We start from the raw sequence: 20,027 nt of genomic DNA, 5'->3' as shown, positions 1-20,027 counted from the left end.
TGGTGATAATACCTGAATGTGTAAAACATATAAACAACTAAAATTGGTCTACCTCTGACACTAGGGCTGGGAAATAAATAATATTGGTGCCAGACACTCCAGGCAATTGTCCAAGTTCGTCTAGATAGCCAGTAGGCACATACACCTAAGGGACCAAAATACAACAAGGGCACCCAGCCACAATAATGGCTACACTGGTGATGCAAATGTCCTGGGGCACAGAGGCCCTGCACAAAGCAAGTCACACACCAGGCCCACCACAAAAAACACTCCTGGTTTTTTTCATGCAGGCAAGCCTTGTCTAAGTAAGCACTAAGGTAAAGTAAAGGCCCTGCTACAGACAGCACAGCTCTATCTTTAATGGGAAAAAAGAGAATAAAGGACTAGTTTCTCTGAATAAAGTGAAGGTATGAAAACCTAAGCATCCTTTTCACGACTATGTCCAGGTCAGCCACACCCTCCACTTGAGCCAGCAGGGGACTTGGCGTGTAACCTCTCTTGTTGTCCACCCCAAGAGTGCCCAGAGGGAGAGCTGGAGGCCATGTGCAGAAGGCAGTGCACCTACTGAAGGACAGGAAGATGCTGGGATTACACATATCTAAGGGTGAGGAGTAACTGAAGAGTGAGGAGGTCATGCAGAAGGTTCTATATGAATGTAGTGTGTGCAGCAACATGAACAGCACAGGCATCTCTGAACTGCAGGACCCTGAGTCAGGATGTATATGGAGCAACCACACAGCAAAACACCCAGCAATGCTAGCTTCTTTGGCCATGGAAGGTTGTGTCTACTTTTGCTTAAAGTAAGAAGCACTTCCCCACCTCTAGGTGACTCCTGTTGCTCCCCTCCCGGCTGTCTGGACAGATGGCATGCTGGAACACTACTGAGCTTCCTCAGAGCTTGCCTGCTTTTTCCTACAGTAGTTCCCCAACCTCCTCGGACATCTGGCTCTGAGCGGTCAACATCATCTGTCTGGCACATAACCAGTGACACTGTGTAAAATAGCAGGCACTGGAAAATTCTTATTTCCATTCTGTAATCCTGCACTAATAAAAAATAATTGTTTTAATGCTGTAGTTAGAAAAGCGGAATGTGTACCACAGAGAATCACAAGGGCAATGCTAATTAAAAGTTGTCTCAATATATTACTGTGCATTTTCCAAAAACCACAAATGCATTATTATTATTATTATTATTATTATTGTTTTGTTTTGTTGTTTTGTTTTTCGAGACAGGGTTTCTCTGTGTAGCTTTGCGCCTTTCCTGGAACTCGCTTTGTAGACCAGGCTGGCCTCGAACTCACAGAGATCCGCCTGGCTCTGCCTCCCGAGTGCCGGGATTAAAGGCGTGAGCAACCACCGCCTGGCCCAAATGCATTATTTTTACCTGATACTTGCAAAGGCTGTTTCAGATCATTCACAAAATTGGAACACAGTAGGGCTGGTTTGGCTTTTCTGTCACAAAACATAAATATAACAGAGACAAGAGATATTAAACCATATATGTGCTGAGTGTGGTGGTGCCCGAGTGTTTTAATCCCAGCATTCAGGAGACAGGAGTAGGCAGATTCCTGTGAGTTCGAGGCTAGCCTGGTCTATATAGGTAGTTGCAGGCCAGCCAGAACTATACAGTGAGCATAAATGAAGAATGGACACACACCAACAGACATTTACTGAGCATTCCTCTGTATACTAGGAACTGGACAGTAAAGTAAGCACTATTTCTGCCCTCAAGGGAGGGAGAGAGGAAAGGGGGTTAATACAATGCATTATAATTACAAATTGGGGTGAATTAAGATGACTGTCCTTGTAGAAGAAAATAAGTTGGGTCTAACAGACATGATGATGATGGCCTTCTCAGAGACGACTTCCATAAGAAAGGGTACTGGAGCTGGCACCCAAAGATGAGAGGTTATTCAAGGAGATGGTACCAAAGGAGAGACTGGCAGCTGGGACAATGGCCCTGAGGCCAGACTGCTGGAGAACTGGCCTAGATGCTGAGGAGATGTAGGTGAGGGGCTGGGCCTTAAGAAGCAGGGCAGGAAAGCCTGCTGAGGATGTTGCATCTTACTCCAGGGATGATGCCTTTCTTGGCAATCCTGAAGGTCTGAAAAAAGCAAGTGACTTTTTTTTTCTTCAGGTTATTGGTAAGAAAACAAGCAAGAAGCGGTAACACAGGCCACTGGACTTAAGGAGGACAAGAGCGGCCTGAACCAAATGACAACATAGTAGAAAATGAAAATCAGACGGCTTCCAAAGAGACTTTGCAGGAAAACATCACAGTACTTTGTGATCAACCCTCTTGGAGGGCTGATGGACAGAGCAGTGTGCAGTGAGCAAGACATTTGGTTTAGATGAATGAGAAAGAGTCTGAAGTCTAAGATGGCCACAAAGTAAGTTCTGGGGACCTGGGAGATGCTGCCATGGTTGACTAAGATGTGTCAGGCACTCCTGAGGTGCTCTGCTCATAGCTGTCCTGTTAGCAGTAGTATCCCCGTTTAAAGGATGTGACTGTAGATCACAGAGCCAGAGGAGCAGGGTACCATCCTTAATGCCCTGGATGCTGACAAGCCTGGCTAGCTGCTACAAGGTTTCTCTCCCAGTCTACAGAACACCAGGGACTATTTCTACATGCGGAATTCTGAAACCTACTTAGGATTGGAACAAAGTAACCTCCAAGGAGAGCGGGTAGTTGGCACGTTATTTACCATTCCTAATGTTTCCTCTCCATGTCCCAGCCCTACTCCACCTCCACCTAGAAGGAAAGCGGTCAAGTTTTGAACACTTGCAAGTTATCTGGGCCTCAAGGTTTTATAAATTGACAAAACCATCCACCAAAATTAACTACAACGATAAGAACAATGATATCTTGCAGTAAACAACAGTTTTACTCTCAAGTTATTATATACAACAGAAAGAAATAGGAAAACCTTGAAGAATTAATCATTTCTTAGAACACAAGGCATTCAGGTCAAACAATAACACACAGTTTTGAATAAAAAAGACTACAAAAACCAAGTACCAAGGATTCCGATTTTAAAAGTCACAAACTTAAAAATGCAAAGAAGACTAAGATGCGAAGAAAAACGACACCATGATCCTGTAGGATTTTAAATCTACAATTTCCAAATATCTCTAAAAAATGCAGAATCAGGAACTGGGACCCCTGAAATGACTTGGACACCTCTCCAGGACACTGACACTAAATGAAACCTTTCCTATGTGCACAGTCCCATGGCTTGGCTCCCTCTAGGGGCTCTCTACTGTCCCCCCAAAGCTCCTGAAGCATCAGAAACAGGCTTGATCACCTACGAAGTTCTCAGTCCATTATGGCCAATTGAGTCTAGTACGGAAAGTACCATCTTGAGGCGCTTCAGGGGGAGGGATGAATGATTGATTTTTGAAAAGATTTAATCACCTACAGTGCAAATTATGCTGTGTTACATCTGATCCCTCAGTAGACTTCTCAAACTGTGTCCAGTCTTCTTAAATGGAGTATTGGTCATGTGTAGTTTTGAGGGTTTGGGGAAGTTCCCCGTGGAAATAAGATCACAGGAACCATCATTATGACCACTAAAAGATATAGCACAAACCACTTCCCAAACTGATAGTGCAGTTGTCCCGAGCCCTGATTCCTGTGTTCACCAGCACCTCCCCCTGCAGTGGACTAACAGATCTTCAGGACTGCCTCAAGCAAAGGCTGGGTTTAAAAAAAAAAAAAAAAAAAAAAAAAACGGAAACCTGCTGGTTCTTTTCCTCCAAAGCACGATCAAAATCCCTGGCAACCACAAATGAAAGACTTCTAAAAAATAAAGAAAAACTACCTTAACACCCCCCCCCAACACACACACATATACACCCCCTCAAACTGAGCAGAAAAGCAGAGGTCGCTATATATTTTAAATGCTTCCCTGGGACAAAACAAATCTCATGAAAAATCGCTGAGCCCCAATTTACGATAAGTCCCTCCTAAGTGTTCGTCCCTGCTGTCAGCGGGTTGGAGGGATTTTGGTTTTTTGTATTTGTTTTTGTTTTTAACGCAAGGCTTTGATGTGTTGGCAGGGCTGACCTCACAAGCTCCAGTCAGCTAGGAAACGTGCCCTGCATATTTCCTTCTATACCTCCAAAGATTAGGACCAATACCGACCTGCAATTCTATCCTACGACGGAAGGGCTCAAGATGCCATTCGATGCTGGGACAGCAGTGGTCCGGCCACCCCGGGCGGCTCGGCGATGCCGAGACTACGCAAGCCGCAAGCCGGTCCCCGCCGCCCACCGCCGGGCCGCAGCGGCCTCGCACGCCAAGCCCACCACCCTTAAAGTTGAACCTCCCTGCGACGGGCCCTCTGCAAGTTTCCAGGGTACAGGACGCGGCGAACTTCGCCAGCCCTTCTTGGGGGCTCGGTTCCCCGGAGGGGCTGACCACCCGGGAGGCTGAGCGAGTAGGCAAGGCGGCCCCGGTTCACACAAAACGCAAAAGCCTACCAACCGCCACTTTTCCTTTTCCAGAGGGAAGGCTCTCCCTCCAGGCGAGCATCTGATTTCCATCTGGAGAGGGGGACGCCAGAGGGCCGGCCATGCATTTCCCTTCCCCACAAAAGTGGCCTCTAAACTCGCTCGCCAAGGACACCGGGGGAGAGGCGACCCCCGGCAGCGCCAACTTTCGGGCGGCGGGGCGAGGGCACGGGGGTGACAGCGGGGCCGCGGTGGGCGCGGGCCGGGAAAGTTCTACTTACTGCGCGTCGCAGCCCGTCCCGCCGTCCGGGTGCACGGCCCGCGGCGGAGGCCCGGCCGGGCCCTGGCTGAGCGGCGGCGGCGGCTGAGGCGGCCCCGCGGCGACCCGGCGGCGGAGAGCGAGCGGCGGGGCCGGGGCTGAGGAGGCCGGGCCGCAGGGCGGCGCGCGGGGAGCCGAGCCGGCGGAGGAGCGGCGCAGGGAGGGCGCACGCCGGCCTGGCCCGGGCGGGGAGGGCGGTGCACAGCGGCGCAGAGGAGGAAGGGCGGGCCGGAGGGCGGGACCAGGAGGGCCGCGCCGGGCCCCGCAGAGGGGCGGGAGGAGGGCGGCGAGCGCGAGCCCGGGAGGCCGCGCCGGGGCCGGGAGGACGGGCGCGAAGGGCCTGGGAGGCGGGGCCGAGGGCCGAGGAGGCGGGGCCGGTGGTCAGGGAGGCGGGGCCTAGAGCCGGGGAGGGCGGGCCGAGGACCAAGGAGGCGGGGCCGAGGGCCGAGGAGGCGGCCAGAGAGGGCATGACGGAGGGCGGTGTGCGGCCGGAAGGCGGGCCGAGGGCCGGGGAGGCGGGCCGAGGGCCAGTGGCTCCGCCCCTTTTCTGGGTCGCGGGCTGAGGGCAGAGGATCCGGGTTAGCCCCTCTCCAGCTCGGGTTACAGCCGCCGGCCCCCGCCCTCAGAACCGGTCAGGGAACCGCGCAACGCGGCATTGTGGGAGGCGCTGGGGCCTGTGGGCCTGAGCCGTCAGAGGTAACATTGCCTCAGGTTGTTCACTGACTTCGGGTCGTCAGCTCCAGAGACTGCAGCTGCCGGCTCTGTGCGGCTGACACGGGAGAAAAAAGCACCGGCCCCGCGTTCTCCAAGCACCGGTTTCAATGGCTTTTCCTGTGCAGCAGCTGTGATTAGATGTCCACCCTATCAGCCCGCGATGACCTTCGCAAGTGAGGAGAAATAAAAATGAAGTGAATGAATTGAATGTAACAAAGGTTTAGGAAGAGCTAGGCCCCCTGGAAAGGCTGAGGCAGGAGGATTGTCACAAGTTCGAAGCCAGTCTAGGCTACAGGCTACGAAGACCCTATTTGAAAAGAAGAATCCTTTCTTCAAGAACTGATTTGATTTTGTTGTTGTTGTTGTTGTTTGTTTGTTTTTTGTGTGTTTGTTTGTTTTGGTTTTTGGTTTTTTTTCGAGACAAGGTTTCTGTGTAGCTTTGCGCCTTTTCCTGGAACTCGCTTTGTAGACCAGGCTGGCCTCGAACTCACAGAGATCCGCCTGCTTCTGCCTTTTGAATTGCTTTTCCTCTGCGATTCGGCATCTATCCTTAGTAACAGGCAATATCGGACTCCAAAAGAGTGAATCAGATATTAGAGAAGAAAGAGCTGAGTTTATTGGAAAGATTAGGGTAGGCATATTGCCAGGAGTTCAAGGCCAGCCTGGGCTACATACTTTGGTTCCAGGACAGCCTGGGCTGCAGAGAGAGACTGTCAAAAAAGAAAAAGAACTCTTGCATTCTCCAAGGACTAGTTTGAATTGCTTTTCCTCTGAGTAGCTGTGATTCAGCACCCGCACCCCCACACCCCCCAGCAGTAGGCAATGATAGAGGCAACAGACGAGAAAAAAAAGAGAAAAAAACGGCAAATGAATCAGAGGTGAGTAACAAAGGTTTAGAGAGAACTGGGCTTAGCTTCAAAAGATGCACCCACACACCTTTAAAAATAGCCTTTAATCAGCGAAGGACATCGGAACACTGACCTGGAAATGCAGATTTGTATGTGGTTTTCACTATTTTGTGTCAGGCAGTGACTGAAGTGGACAAACTTCGGTCCAAAGCTCAGCAATAGTTATTAATTTGAAAAGAGATGGGGTTGCATGCAGTGGGTGAGAAGCAAGCGTGCATTCCAGTTATAGAATGTTCCCTTTAGTTCCCTGGACCCGCTTTTCATCATCAAAATAAGAATATTAAATATGAAGCCCAGCTTCTCACGGTTCATGTGATTGCTTTCTTTTTTAAATGTTTGTTTCCTCGTGGTTTGACCTGTGGTTATTCCTCAGCTCGTTCGCCCTCCACCACCCATGCAGAACCCGGGAAAAAGAGGATGCCAGCCGAGACTTGAATGGGAGGATTTGGTGAGGAGCTTTCTCTAGGAGTAAAATGCAGAATCCAAGGAAATGGGATTTCAGAGACTGTGTGGGACTGGGGTCCTCCTTTAACTCTGCTAGAATCTTTTCAAAGGCGTTTTCTAGCCTTAGGGTAAATGTGTCCCACACTCCCTTCCCTTGTCAATCTTCCACTCCACTGAACAGTGTCAGTCACCTGCCTGATTGCCAAAGCTGATGGAAAAGTTTAATGCCCAGCGTGTGCGTTGGCCACATTTGCCAGTCTCGGTCATCTCTTGTGGAGGTCTGAAAATGAGGAACGAAAATGACCTCAGTTTTATCTTGAATCCAGAAATGAACAAGTTGGCTTACCCATGACAGCTCTCATGTGACGAGAATTGAATAGAATTAGATGTACTATGATGAAAACCATGCCCGCCATTTATAGAAACCTTTCCTAAGAGCCAGGCACCCAGTGAGACATCTTATCTCCAAGCTGGAACACGGCCTTATTGATAGCTGCAAAGTCAGTGAGTTTTTCCCAGTTCTAGATAAACAGAGAGGTCTGTTCCCCACCTCAGTCTCATTTAGTTGGTGCTTTTTTTCTCCAGTGTATAATACAAATTGTTGTAAGCTTATTTAGCCAGGTCATGCACCTGTCAGGCTTCCTGAGATGACCCCAAATGCCTTCAGTAGGGTTGATAAACAGCTCAGACTTCCAGTTTCTAATTCTATTACTGGAAAAGCACCCAACTAGACTGAGAACACTTGAAACTGTGACATAATCAGATTTGCTTGTAGAAAACAGCTTGAGAGGAAGGCTTCAGAAAAGAGGTAAATCCGAAGGGCAGCCAATGTGGAAAGCAGCGGGGACAAGAGAGGGTTGCACCAGGATGGGAAGGAGAGGTTCGGGGAAACGGTGACAGAGGAACCCCACACTCTGGGTCTGTGGAACCTCTTAACAGCTGAGGATTGGGAATTAATAAATAAATAAATAATAAATAAATAAACATTCACAGACAATATTGGGGCCCATAGTTATCTTAAATAAAAATATTTTCAAATAAAAATGTTAAAATGCCAATAAATCAGGCTTAAGTCTTGGATCTATATGACCTTGGACAGCACCTCACTCTTCTCTTTTGTTCATGGTGAAGATATCTCCGCTTTCTACATCCCTAACATCCACCATGATTTTAAGTGTAAGCCTGTCAGGTTCACCTTAGGAACCACACTGTGATCTCATTTACATTTCTTAGCAGCCCTTTGAAGATTGTCACTTCAGAGCTCACAGAACTCTGTGTCCTGTTAAAAAGTTAGTGAGTTACAACTTTCCTTTGATACGTCCACACCCGTGGTGTCCCATGGTGTCCCATGTGTGCTTACCTTTTTCCTGGATGCCTCTCTGTTAACCGTCCATCTTCATGTTTAAAATACGTTTCAATACAAACTGATCTCTGCTTTATATTGGCTTGTCCTGAAGTTCTTTTCTGCGTCAAAGTCACATTTCAGGTTTCAACTGAGTGAAGTCCCCAATCCCTCCAGCCTTTGCTGGTTGGTAGCCTGGAACAATAGCCCTGCCTCCACCTCTGCAGACACTTTCCTATTGCTACTATTGGAAATTGTCACAAACTTGATGGCTTAAAGCAACAATAATTTATTATCATATAGTCCTGAAGCTTAGAAATCTAAAACCAGGGTATGGTCCCCATGTTACTTCTCAAGGTTGGACAGGGGGACTTATACACAGTACTTTTCCTGGCAACTCTTGTATATGTCCAATGGAGTCATTTTGCCAAGCTTACATGGTATGTGCCTAAACCAGCATTTCCCAAACAACTCCCCCCCGCCCCCAGTGCCCCCGCTCCCTAGAACATCAACCTGTAAGACAGAGTTGTGGGAAAACATGTGTCCATGTTTGGTGTTCTAGTTACTTTTCTGTTACTATGATAAAATACTCTGACCAAGGGGAACTTGGAATGGGCTTATTTGACTTACACTTCCAGGTCACAGTCTATCATTGAGGGAAGTCAAGGCAGGAACTTGACATTAAAAGCAGGCACCGTGGAGGAATGCCTCTTACTGGCTCACAGGCTGAAGTTTATCTGGCTTTCTTGTACAGCTCAGGACCACCTGCCCAGGGAATGATGCCACCCACAGTGGACTGGGCACTCCTGTATCAATTAACAATCGGGACAGTACACTCACAGACATGCCCACAGGCCACTCTGATTTAGGCAATTCCTCAGTCTAGGGGTTTTCTCTCCAATAACTCTAGGCTGTGACAAAGCTAATGGAGATACTCAGTGAGGTGACACAGTTGTGAACCCACCTGAAACTGACCACCCCAAACTGTGGTCAGCAGGTCAGAATCCACTAGGGGCAAAGTTCTGGGAAATCCCACTGTGAGGAAGTCTGGGAGGCCATTCAAGAAATGCAAAGCATGTGTAGTGCTGGCAGGAATCAGTTATGGAGATCTGAACGTAACATTTACTCCACCCTGTACTCATACATAGTAAACTTCCAACCTCAGATGATGGTCCATTCACATCCCTGAGATTGTTTGCCTGAAGAGCCCAGTGTCCTCTGCCACCCCCAGCCTAACCCCCTCCTTTATTTATTTATTTATTTATTTATTTATTTATTTATTTATTTATTTATTTATTTATTTATTTTGGTTTTTCAAGACAGAGTTTCTCTGTGTAGGTTTGCGCCTTTCCTGGATCTTGCTCTGTAGACCAGGCTGGACTTTGAACTCACAAAGATCCGCCTGGCTCTGCCCTCCTGAGTGCTGAGATTAAAGGTGTGCGCCACCACTGCCCGGCTGCCTAGCCCCTTCTTAAAGCTTTAATCCTGTTCTTCCATTGTGCCTGCCAGTGCCTGACTTAGGCCTGACTCAGATTGGAGGTTCCACTAGGAACCAATGAGTGAATAATGACATAAATTGAATAACTGATGCTATCTCCTCTTCTACGCCTTTCTTTGTTCTTCCTCCTAACATGTGAGATATACAGTCTTTCAATTAATAATTAAATGTCATAGTACTGGGATTACAAAATGAACACTATATAATGTCAAGCTTCCGTGAACTCATGGTCCACCTAAGGAAACATGCTTTTTAAAAGGGGATTCAGGAGCTGAAAAGATGGCTTGGCAGTTAAGAGAGTGTATTACTCTTGTGGAGAATCCAAATTCTGTTCCCAGCACCAACATTGGTGGCTCACAAGCTCCTGTGACTACAGATCCAGTAGATCTTCTGCCCTCTTCTGGTCTCCATGGGCACTGCACCCATGTGTACAGACTCACATACATACACATCATTTAAAATAAAATATCTTTTTAAAAATTTTTAAGGAAAATGAGGCAGATGATCACGCTGTCCATCCCATTCTCCTTCTTACCTTCTTTCTTGGTAACAGAAACCTGGTTTTGTGCTCAGCTGAAATGTTTTAATTTTTATACCCTTCTTTACAGACGTGAATTATTAGGTAGGCCTATGATATATAGACAGAAGTTGTGCAGGACTACTAGGAAATCAACTCCTTTGTGAGCTAGTAGTGATCTACCGGCTGCCTCAAGCTTTATTACTGCCTACAGCATGGATGTGGTTGCTGTAATGATCCAAGAGTCTGTGGCATCATATAAGCTCAACGTCCTGCTAAAGAAGACAACAGAAGGAGGCGAAGAAGAGCAAATCTAAGAACCCCAAACTACTTACCTTCGGATTTCTTTTCTGTGGGAGAGAAGTGGCAGGTCTCCTGTTATTAGCCAAACTGCCAACTGATACAACAGCTAATTACAATATGATAGTGTTAGAGGTGTAAGAAGAATAGGCAGTTTAGAAGGATGGATTGTTCCTTGGAGGAGGGAAGGTGGAAAGAACTTCCTAGAGAACCTAACTGGAAAGCTGAGCGGTGATCGAGGGGCTTTAGATCTGATGCTCTGTGAATGCCTGAGGTGACGCAGAGGAGTCTGGGAGGATAGATGGTTGCCTAAAAGCTTCCTGGTTTTGATTTAGAAGGATAGTTTGCTATTGAGCATAGGAAAATATGGAAGCCTTTGAAATTTGAAGAAGTATTAACAATACCCTTTTAAGGTCTTGTGTAGCCTCAGCTGTGTTGCTAAGGGTGACAATGGATGTCTGGTCCTTCAGACCCCTCCTCCCAAGTGCTGGGGACGCAGATGTGTCATGTGCCAGGCTTTGTGTGACACTGAGACCCAGGCCCAGGGTTTCACACACCTTAGGTCAGCACTCTAGCTGGGGCAACAGTTGTAAATTTTTGCCTTCATGTATGTTTTCCTGCTTTGAGAAAAATAATAGTTTTTCTTGTATTAATTTTACTAATTCAAATGCTCAGTCACTTTGTTCAGAATGTATAAATGGGCACATTTAGAGATCCTCAGTCCTCAGCCAGAATTGCCATGCCTTCCACTTGGCCACTGTTGTGAGTTTAGAAGGAAAGAAATCACACCTCCTTCCCTTGTCAGTATATGTGTGTTAAACAAGTAACTGCGGCATCTTCCCAGGCCTAGTGAAAGCCTTCTTCATGTGCTGAAAGGCTGTAGCAACCTATAAATGCTGTGGTATGTTTAACCAATGGAAACGTCTTTGGAGAAAAACCAACAGTCCTCATACATAGGACTTTAAAACTGAAGAAGAGTTTCTTCATAAAAATTAAAGTTCAGTGCTGGACGAGAAGGCAAACGCCTCTGATTCCAGCACTCAGGAGGCTGAGGAGGCAGAGCTCTAAGAATTCAAGGCCAGCCTGGTCTATATAGTGAGTTCTTGGCCAGCCAGGGATACATAGTAAGACCCTTCTCAAAATAATTTTTTAGCCGGGCGGTGGTGGCGCACGCCTTTAATCCCAGCACTCGGGAGGCAGAGCCAGGTGGATCTCTGTGAGTTCGAGGCCAGCCTGGTCTCCAAAGCGAGTACCAGGAAAGGCGCAAAGCTACACAGAGAAACCCTGTCTCGAAAAACCAAAAAAAAAATAATAATAATTTTTTAGTTACTAAATTACAACAGCTTTAATGACCCCCCCCCCATAATAGGACAGGAAGATAACAGTCAATGTATTTTGCCAAGCAATAAAGTACAACATGAAAAAAAATTAAGCATAAGCTACAAATAGAAACCGTAGCAGCTTAAACCAAAAGGAATCTGTTCAAATATATTCAGAAATGGAATCTAAAATATTGGGCCCTTCCTTAGACGAAGGTTACTTAAAAGGATAATCCCACGAAAATTAAAAAGTCTTGATCCTTTCATTATGAGCTGGAGAATGGATTTGGGTAGTTGAGATTAAGATGGGGGATTCTACCAGAGCCTATTTTAGGTTTAGAACACTGTGGGAAACAGTAAAAGAGGGACCAGATGTTTATGAAGTAAACACACACAGTCAAATCTGGGCTGTGCAGCGTTCCTTCAAGCCAGATGCCACTCTTGAATCTCCCTACACCTCTGCAATACTGTAATTGAGTTTCGTAATGATGACCCTGGTGTGACTTCTGAGTCACAGCAGGAAGACTGAATTACGTTCTGTTTTGACCTCGTGTATTTAATTATAGTTTTATTAGTTGCAAGCAAGAAAATCCGATCTGTCTCACAGCACTGCTGGACTGACCAGAGGCTCCTCGTCAGAAGTCCAGCCGTCACCACCAGCCAAGTTTACAGTCCATGGAGGAAAAAACTGGAAATCCAGGACAGCGCAACAGTTACTAAAGTGTGGGGATTATCATGACAAGAGTCGTTACCAGAACAGAATGTCAGCGTCCTGCCACATTTTAAGGGAATTGTCACAGGTGTGCTCATGACTAATAAACAGCAGGTAGCGATTCCTTTAATAACTACAACGTCTCATGTGTTGTCATGAGGAACAACAGGAGTATATTTAAACACACACTTTAAATGCACATGTTTCATATGCACTCACTCAGACACAGACACATGGATAAAAGTTTTAAAATCCTTATTCAAGGGAGATCTAGATGATGACAGTAAACAGTTGACTAGGCAGACGGGCTGCAGTGATCTGTGGGAAGCACCCCCTGGAGCACTGCTGCACTACTGTGGCATTACTATCCGGATGCTCCGAAGTGAGGAGATGTTTTCATCACAGAAAGGGACTGAAGTTTTCTCTTTCAGTACATCCTGTGCTTAGCCTTTTCCCAAATGCTTGCACATCCTTATGCCAGTGCTTTGACCCATGCTGGGGTGGGCTTTCAGTGATGCAGCTGCTTTTGAGTCATCCATGCTCCTGTAAGTAACCCCAATAAAAGTTCAATGGCTCTCCAGGTTGGACTTTGGTGCAGTTGTTACTTTGGTCTGCCATGGGTTCCCTTTCTGGGGTGAGTAGACCTGTGTGTTGTGTCTCCCCGGAAGTCTCTCACATAGCAGTGGGACATTCAGCCAAACATACAGGGGTGGGAGATGGGGGGCAGCAGTGGGGAGTAGGGGGTGGGGGTGGGGTTTAGGTAAGGCTTTAAGACAGCCCTGCCCTAGGCATATAATACTCAGAGCTGCTGATTCTATTGTGTATTCTCTACTTCCTTCTGTGGCTTCACTCCTATAATTTACTTCTCCAGACAGAGTGGGTGAGTTTCTTGTATCTGAAGTGATGGAACCAGAGGTCTTTGTGTTTCCTATTTCAGGTTTGGGAAATCTGTAATATTCTCATGTGCCTAATGACATATCTTCTGGGTGGGACCCACATACTAACACAAAGCTCATTGGCTTCATATACCATGTCTATACAGAGCCTGGAGATTATTAGACGGTACTGGGAACAACTTTAAACAGGACATGGACTGTGTAACTGAAAAATCAGAAAACATCATTTGTAAAATCACATTGACCTTAGGGAGCTCTGGACTTAGGGTCTTCATTGATTGAAGATTCTTGGATTAGGGATACTTGATCTGTGTTAGTTTCTGAGCATTGTTTCCCCACAGTATCATTATCTTATGAGTTCTGTAGGTCACTAGAGCTTTACGACAAATGAACGAACAGAGTTGAAACTCTAAGACAGAGTAGCCTCATGTTGCTTGTTGCCATTGGCAAGAAAAATGGGAAACTGGAGCTGGAGGTTAAGAGAACTTGCTGCTTTTGCAGAGGACCTGGATTTGATTCCCAGCACTGGCAAGGCAGCTCACACCCGTCTGTACTCCAGTTCCAAGGAATTTGACACCCTCTTCTTGGCTACCTCGGGCCATGTGTACATGTGGTGTATATAATATATCCAGGCAAACACTCACTCATATGAAATAAACAATTTTTTTTAAATGGGGACACTCACCCTCTTACAGGTCACAAGAGCATAGGAAGCAGGAGCAGAGCAGAGTATTGCTTGACTCTCCAGAAACCAGTTAGTTCTGTCCAGCGGACTTTCTGGAGGAAGTCAAGCAGAGGAAGCACTTTTCCTCTCAAGGCAAAGACTTTTTCACTTTTACCTTAAAAATCGTTGCCACTGGATATTCTCTGGGGACATCGTAGTTCAAACAAAACCACTATTTATTAGGATGCAAGTGTTGGAGGTTACAGAAAGAGTAAGATGAGTTCTTCCCTCCTTCTCTTTTGTGACAAGAAAGCAACATCAACCAGGCTATGGAAATCCCTGGAGGTGAGACAGGATCCTCACCAGCTGCCACATTACACAGATGAAAATAATGGGGTAAGAGGTAGCTTTTAGAAAAGTTCTGTAAGTTAAAAAAAAAAAAAGAAAAAGATAAGATTCAACACTAGAGTTGAAATTTCAGGCTTGACTATTGGCAACACTGAACCCTGAGGCTACCCAGAAGAAAAGCTAAGAGACCAAGGGTTGTGCTGGTCAAGGCAGAGGGTTTTCATTGAGGTATTTCTGGAACACTGGAGTTGAAAAGGGGAAGTTTGTTTTGCACATAGGCATTTTCCTCCATGAACTCATGAGCACATTTGGGATGTATTTTAGACACAGTGTATGATTAATATGGATGAATAAAACATAAACCTCTTGACGTGAAGGGAAACAGATTGCATTTGAGCCCCTAACTTGCTAGCATAAACAGTTATGTAGATAGAAGAGTATGAATGAGGAGGGCAGGTGGGCTCAGAAGATCTTGGAAAGCTGTGGGGACTGAACTGTTGCCCCGCTGGAGAATGGACATCCTACTATTCTTTTCTGTTATTCCAACCTACTTCCCGATAGCCAGAGGGGTGCTATGAGAGATGCCTGAGTTAGATTTTTGTCTAAATAGACAAAAAGCAAATTTATGAATATTTCAGAGCTCTCTCCAGAAACTCGAGCCTGAACAAAATGGGCATCAGAAGGACAGAATATCTGAGGATGAAAACTTCTGGCATCTGAGGATGTTGTTTGTCACTTTTTATCCCTTCATCTCTCCCAACTACCCAAAGCCCATCCTTGAAGGAGGAAGACGAAATGCCAGGAACGGCTCCAATCAGGTTGGAAAGTGCATACTTACCCTAGTAGCTCCAGTGCCAACTTTGAGCAATTTGATCTGTTTGGACCTCAGTTTCTGTAAATATAACAGAATGATGGAAATGAACATTACCAACAGGGTAGTTGAAGGATTAACTGTTTCACTCAGTATATGCTCTCTAGGCAGGCATATTAGTCACTTCTCATTCCTGTAACCAAATACCTGACATTAAGCAATGTTAGGGAGGGAGGGTCTAATTTGGCTCCCAGTGTGAGGGAATAGAGCCCATCCTAGCAAGGAAATATGGCGACAGGAATGTAAGGCCACTGCTCACATGTCTTCTGAAGTCAGGAAGCAGAGAGAAAGCTGACAGCTCATACTTGAAAAGTTTTTGCACCCCGATAAACCTCTCCAGCGATGCAGCAATCCAAACCAAACCAAATCAGACTGAATTAGAAAAAGCCCCGGTTTAATGGGTAAAGTGTTCCTGGGTGATTCTCCGGCCCCCTAGAGAGGAGACAGGGACGAGAGACCAAAAAACCGCATGTCTGTTTTCTGGGGTGCAGTTTAAATACCCTGTGGGAATGGTCTTGAGCATCTCTGGGGGAGGAGCCATGTTTGGTGGGGCTTTCTGAAGGGCAGGGTCTGGGCAGAGAGGTGGGGCTTCCACCAGAACATTCCAGACTCTTTGGGTGTATGGGTATAAGGGTGCCAGGGACTGAGGTGGAGTTTCCACCAGAGCAATACTCAGCTCACTTCTTTGTCCTAATTCAGGGGAGGACCCCAGCTTATGGGAGGGTGCAGCTTCCATTCAGGGTGGATCTTCATCCTCAATCAATTCTCCCTGGAAGCATCCTCACAGAAGCACACAGAGGTCTGTCTCCTAGGTGGTTCCAAATCATTCAAGCTGGCCATGAAAATGAACATCACAGCATGTCAGCAGCTGTCCTCAGTCCATCGACTGCAACCAGTGGCTTCTGGTGGAAAGCTGGTGCTTCCGGTGGGTGCTAGCCCTTATTTAGTGGTGACACGAGGGGTCCGGGGTAAGACCAGAAACCAAACATCTTAGTTAGGACCAGGGGAAGAGGAGACTCGGTGCCCTGGTTATGATTCACAGGGGCACAGCAGCAGCAGATGTCTGTCCTCTTCCCCTGGTCCTCTCTCCACTCTCACCCTCCTCCCATGCTGTATCTGCTGTGGATATCACTCTGTATAAATAAAATGCTGATTGGCCAGTAGCCAGGCAGGAAGTATAGGTGGGACAAGCAGAGAAGAGAATTCTTGGAACAAGAAGGCTGAGTCAGGAGATGCTGCCCGCTGCCACCATGAATACCAACATGTACGATACTGGTAAGCCACGAGCCATGTGGCAAGGTATAGATTTATAGAAATGGATTAATTTAAGATGTAAGAATGAGATAGCTAGAAGCCTGAGCCATTAGGCCAAACAGTTTAAATAATATACGAGTCTGTGTGTTTATTTTATAAGTGGGCTGCGGGACTGCCGGGGCTTGGTAGGACCCGGAGAGAAGCTCTCCAGCTACACCTATCAATTAGACTGAAACACTTCTTTCTGCACGTGCTTGTTTGGGGTTTTGCTTTTTCTTTTTTGTTCATTTCAATGAGAAGTGAAAAACCAGCTAACTAGTTCTGCAGTGTGCCCTCATCATTATTGTAAAAATGAGTGCTTTATGTAGAATCTTGGCAGAGATGCGCCCCCACTGTTGGGAGTGACAGTTCTGTATGGCGGGACAGTTGCTAGACAAGGATGAGGTGGGAGGGTCTCTGTGTTAACTGGCAGGCCTGTTTCTCCCTGTGTCGGGTTGGCTGTGAGGGTCACATCATAGGGGGAAACTTTAAAAGTCATACTGAAAATTAAAAAAAAAATATTTAGAGCTGGTATGTGTATGCAAAGGAGCACAGTAAAACTGCTGGCATGATGGCTCCATTATTGGGGTAGGTTTTTATTGTTCACAAGAGAGAGAAAATATCTAGAGGCATCTGGAAGAGTCTAGAGCAGAGAGGAATAGACTGGATATGGCCAGGGCTATCTGCAAGAGAGCACAGTGGGAGAGAACAATGGAGACAGTGAGATGGCAAGAGAAGAGAAGAGGGAGAGAGGGAGAGAGAGAGAGAGAGAGAGAGAGAGAGAGAGAGAGAGAGAGAGAGAGAGAGAGAAACGAGAGGAGCTGGGTTATAAGGAGGATAGGTAGCTGGGGGGAGGCCTGAAGCAAGAGAATGACTCCCTTTAGCAGATGGGAAACAGTTTTACAAGTTCCTAAGGAATGCTGACTTTTACCCAACCACCATAAATCCTTCTATAGTCCCACTTGAGCTCATTTTCAGATATAAGGACAGCCTGAGATCTAACAGTGTGGAATTTCAAAGACAGACCTGTGCAGTCATGATCATGAAGTGGAGCAGCTATGTAAGGACTGCGTAGACACAGCCCATGTGCTCGGCTCCTGAGGAGCCAGAAGCTGCCAATAAAGTTCCTTGTCACAGCACAACCTTAGTTGGAAAATTTAGAATCAAACGTTACTGTCCTGGGAAGACATTTGGAGCTCATGGCATCCTCATTCTCTAGGGAAGGGGACATTCCATGCTGAACATTCTCACTTAGATTGTTCTAGCAAATGCCTAGTAACCTTTTCAGCGTACACCTATTTAGGGTCTGAATTTACTTGAAACAGAATGAAAATAAGCAAAAACCAGCCTGGGGCTGGAGAGATAGTTCAGCAGCTAAAGAGCATTGGCTGCTCTTGCAGAGGACCCAGGTTCGGTTCCCAGCACCCACATGGTGGCTCACAGCCACCTATAACTCCAGTTCCAGGAGATCTGACAGTTTTCTAGCCTCCTCAGGTACAGGCATATACATGATGCACATGCATATATATGCAGGCAAAACATACACATAAAAATTAAAAAATAAAAAACTTTAAAAACCCTTCTTTACTAATGTTCTCTCTTTCTTTCTCACTTAATTTACACAACTGTTATGCTCTGTCTTGCTGACTTCAAAATGATGTTGCAATAGCTCAAATGAGAGAACCTTCGTGGAGAATCTGGAGTTGTCATAGCATTCTTTTTAGAGCATGTGTGATTAAGTGGTTTACAACCAATGGGAGAGTTCGTGTTTATTTTCACAAGTAAAGGAATCTTTGTTCCATTCTCGGCTTCAAAGGCGGGCTGTCCCTGACCATGACGGTGCTTTATGGTTTTCCCTGCACAGTTAGACCGAGCTCAGCTTTGAAAGCAACAGGAGGTCATTTCTGAGGAGGCCAACTATCATGTCTCTGTGACTACAGAGGGTTCAACTGTCAAGAGAGAAACCAGGGTCTGCTGCAGCCAGACTCACAGAGAATAGCCCTCCCTAGTTCAGTACTTAAGGCAGGACTCAGTGCCCCTGAGCTGGCCCCCATGAAGCTTTTCCCTCAAGAACAGGCATCTTCAGAAGCCATGTTGAAAGCAGTGGGGGAACCACCCAGCGAACTGGAGCAAAACCACAAGGAGAAGGGTGTGAATGTATGTTTGTAAGACGCAAAGACATTTGGTACATTTGTTGGGACTCTGGAAGAGGGAGCTTTATTTCCTCTAAACTGATTTTATAAACCACTACAGTGAAAGTTCTTAAGGTTTGAGGTATTTCCCTTTCCTAAAATGGTTGTCTCTGAATGTCTGGGAGCTGATTGAAAAACCAAAGTGGTCTCAGTCTCTCCAAATTGCTCTCCCTGGTGGCCATTCCCTCTCCACACCCCTCACATGCTGCCTCTCCCAACCTGGACCCCTCAGTGTAGACAGTAATCAAATTCCCTGTGGTCCCTCCCCGACCAGGAGAAGCTCAGGTCCGCAGCTCCCATCTTACCCTGGGAGAGATCATTCACATCAGCCTTGGCTCCCTTTCTCCGTTCTCAACCTGTCCTTCTTTCATCTCCCTTCACATGGACACCCAGGGAAGGCAGAGGGCAGATGGGACGACCTTCCAGTTCCTTTGCTTTTCAATCCCTCCTCCATGGTTCCCCAACTCCACTTGTTACACACGGATAAGAAGCAACCACACTAAAAGAAACAAAACCAAACAAAAGCCTTTGGTAAGTTCATTCACGAATACAATGGACATTTAGATCTTATCTACCCACTGTATGCTTTCCCTTCAACTCCACTGCACATGTCCCACTCTCAACTTTATGCCCCTCTGAGTCCAATCAGTGCTGCCTGGGTGAAAGACCATCTGCTGGAGCATGGGTGATCTACCAGGAGCCACATAGTTGAAGAAAACTGACTCTCCCTCCTCCAGCAGCCACACCTGCCAATGGCTGCTCAGCTAGGGTGCGGCTTCATGAGCCTGTTTCCCCTCCTCCATGGAGTGTTGACTGGCTTGATGCTGTGCATGTGTGTGTCGACAACCACAGCTACTGTGATCCACAAGGGCAACAGCCTTGTCTAGAAAGCAGTACTTCACAACAATCTCCCCCACCTCTGTCTCTGACAATCTTCCAGCCCCCTCCTGTGATGATCCCTGAGCCTCGGGGAGGGGCTGGGTGATATAGATATAACTTCAGGGCAGAGGTCTCCATGGTCACTCCTCTGCACTTTGACAAGTTGTGAGTCTGCATAAACCGCCATCGGCTCCATAAGAAGTTCCTCTGATGAGGGGTGAAGATGGATGCGCTGCCCCATAAGGACAACTAGTTAGAAAGCAGGCAGATATAGAAGCAACCACATTTGACTTGTGATCCACTTTAAAGGAGGGAGCCAGAGGTTCTGGTGGTTTTGAACTGAAGAGCTCAGCTGTCTG

The 20,027-nt window shown here is 46.6% G+C and overlaps 1 protein-coding gene across 1 annotated transcript in view; it reads right to left on the bottom strand.

The window, feature by feature from the left end:
- The window catches only part of Rassf8 (Ras association domain family member 8), an 80,438-nt gene extending 75,606 nt beyond the window's left edge, over positions 1 to 4,832 (bottom strand). Inside the window, exon 1 of the mRNA XM_052722200.1 lies at positions 4,734 to 4,832. The gene's annotated coding sequence lies outside the window, so the exon portion shown is untranslated. The remainder of the gene's footprint in view (positions 1 to 4,733) is intronic.
- Positions 4,833 to 20,027: the final 15,195 nt, after the last annotated feature.

Source organism: Peromyscus californicus, unplaced genomic scaffold, assembly GCF_007827085.1.
Source record: "Peromyscus californicus insignis strain IS unplaced genomic scaffold, ASM782708v3 Scaffold_6__1_contigs__length_162567912, whole genome shotgun sequence".
Taxonomy (NCBI): Eukaryota; Metazoa; Chordata; class Mammalia; order Rodentia; family Cricetidae; genus Peromyscus; species Peromyscus californicus.
This window is presented reverse-complemented; position numbering and strand designations above follow the sequence as displayed.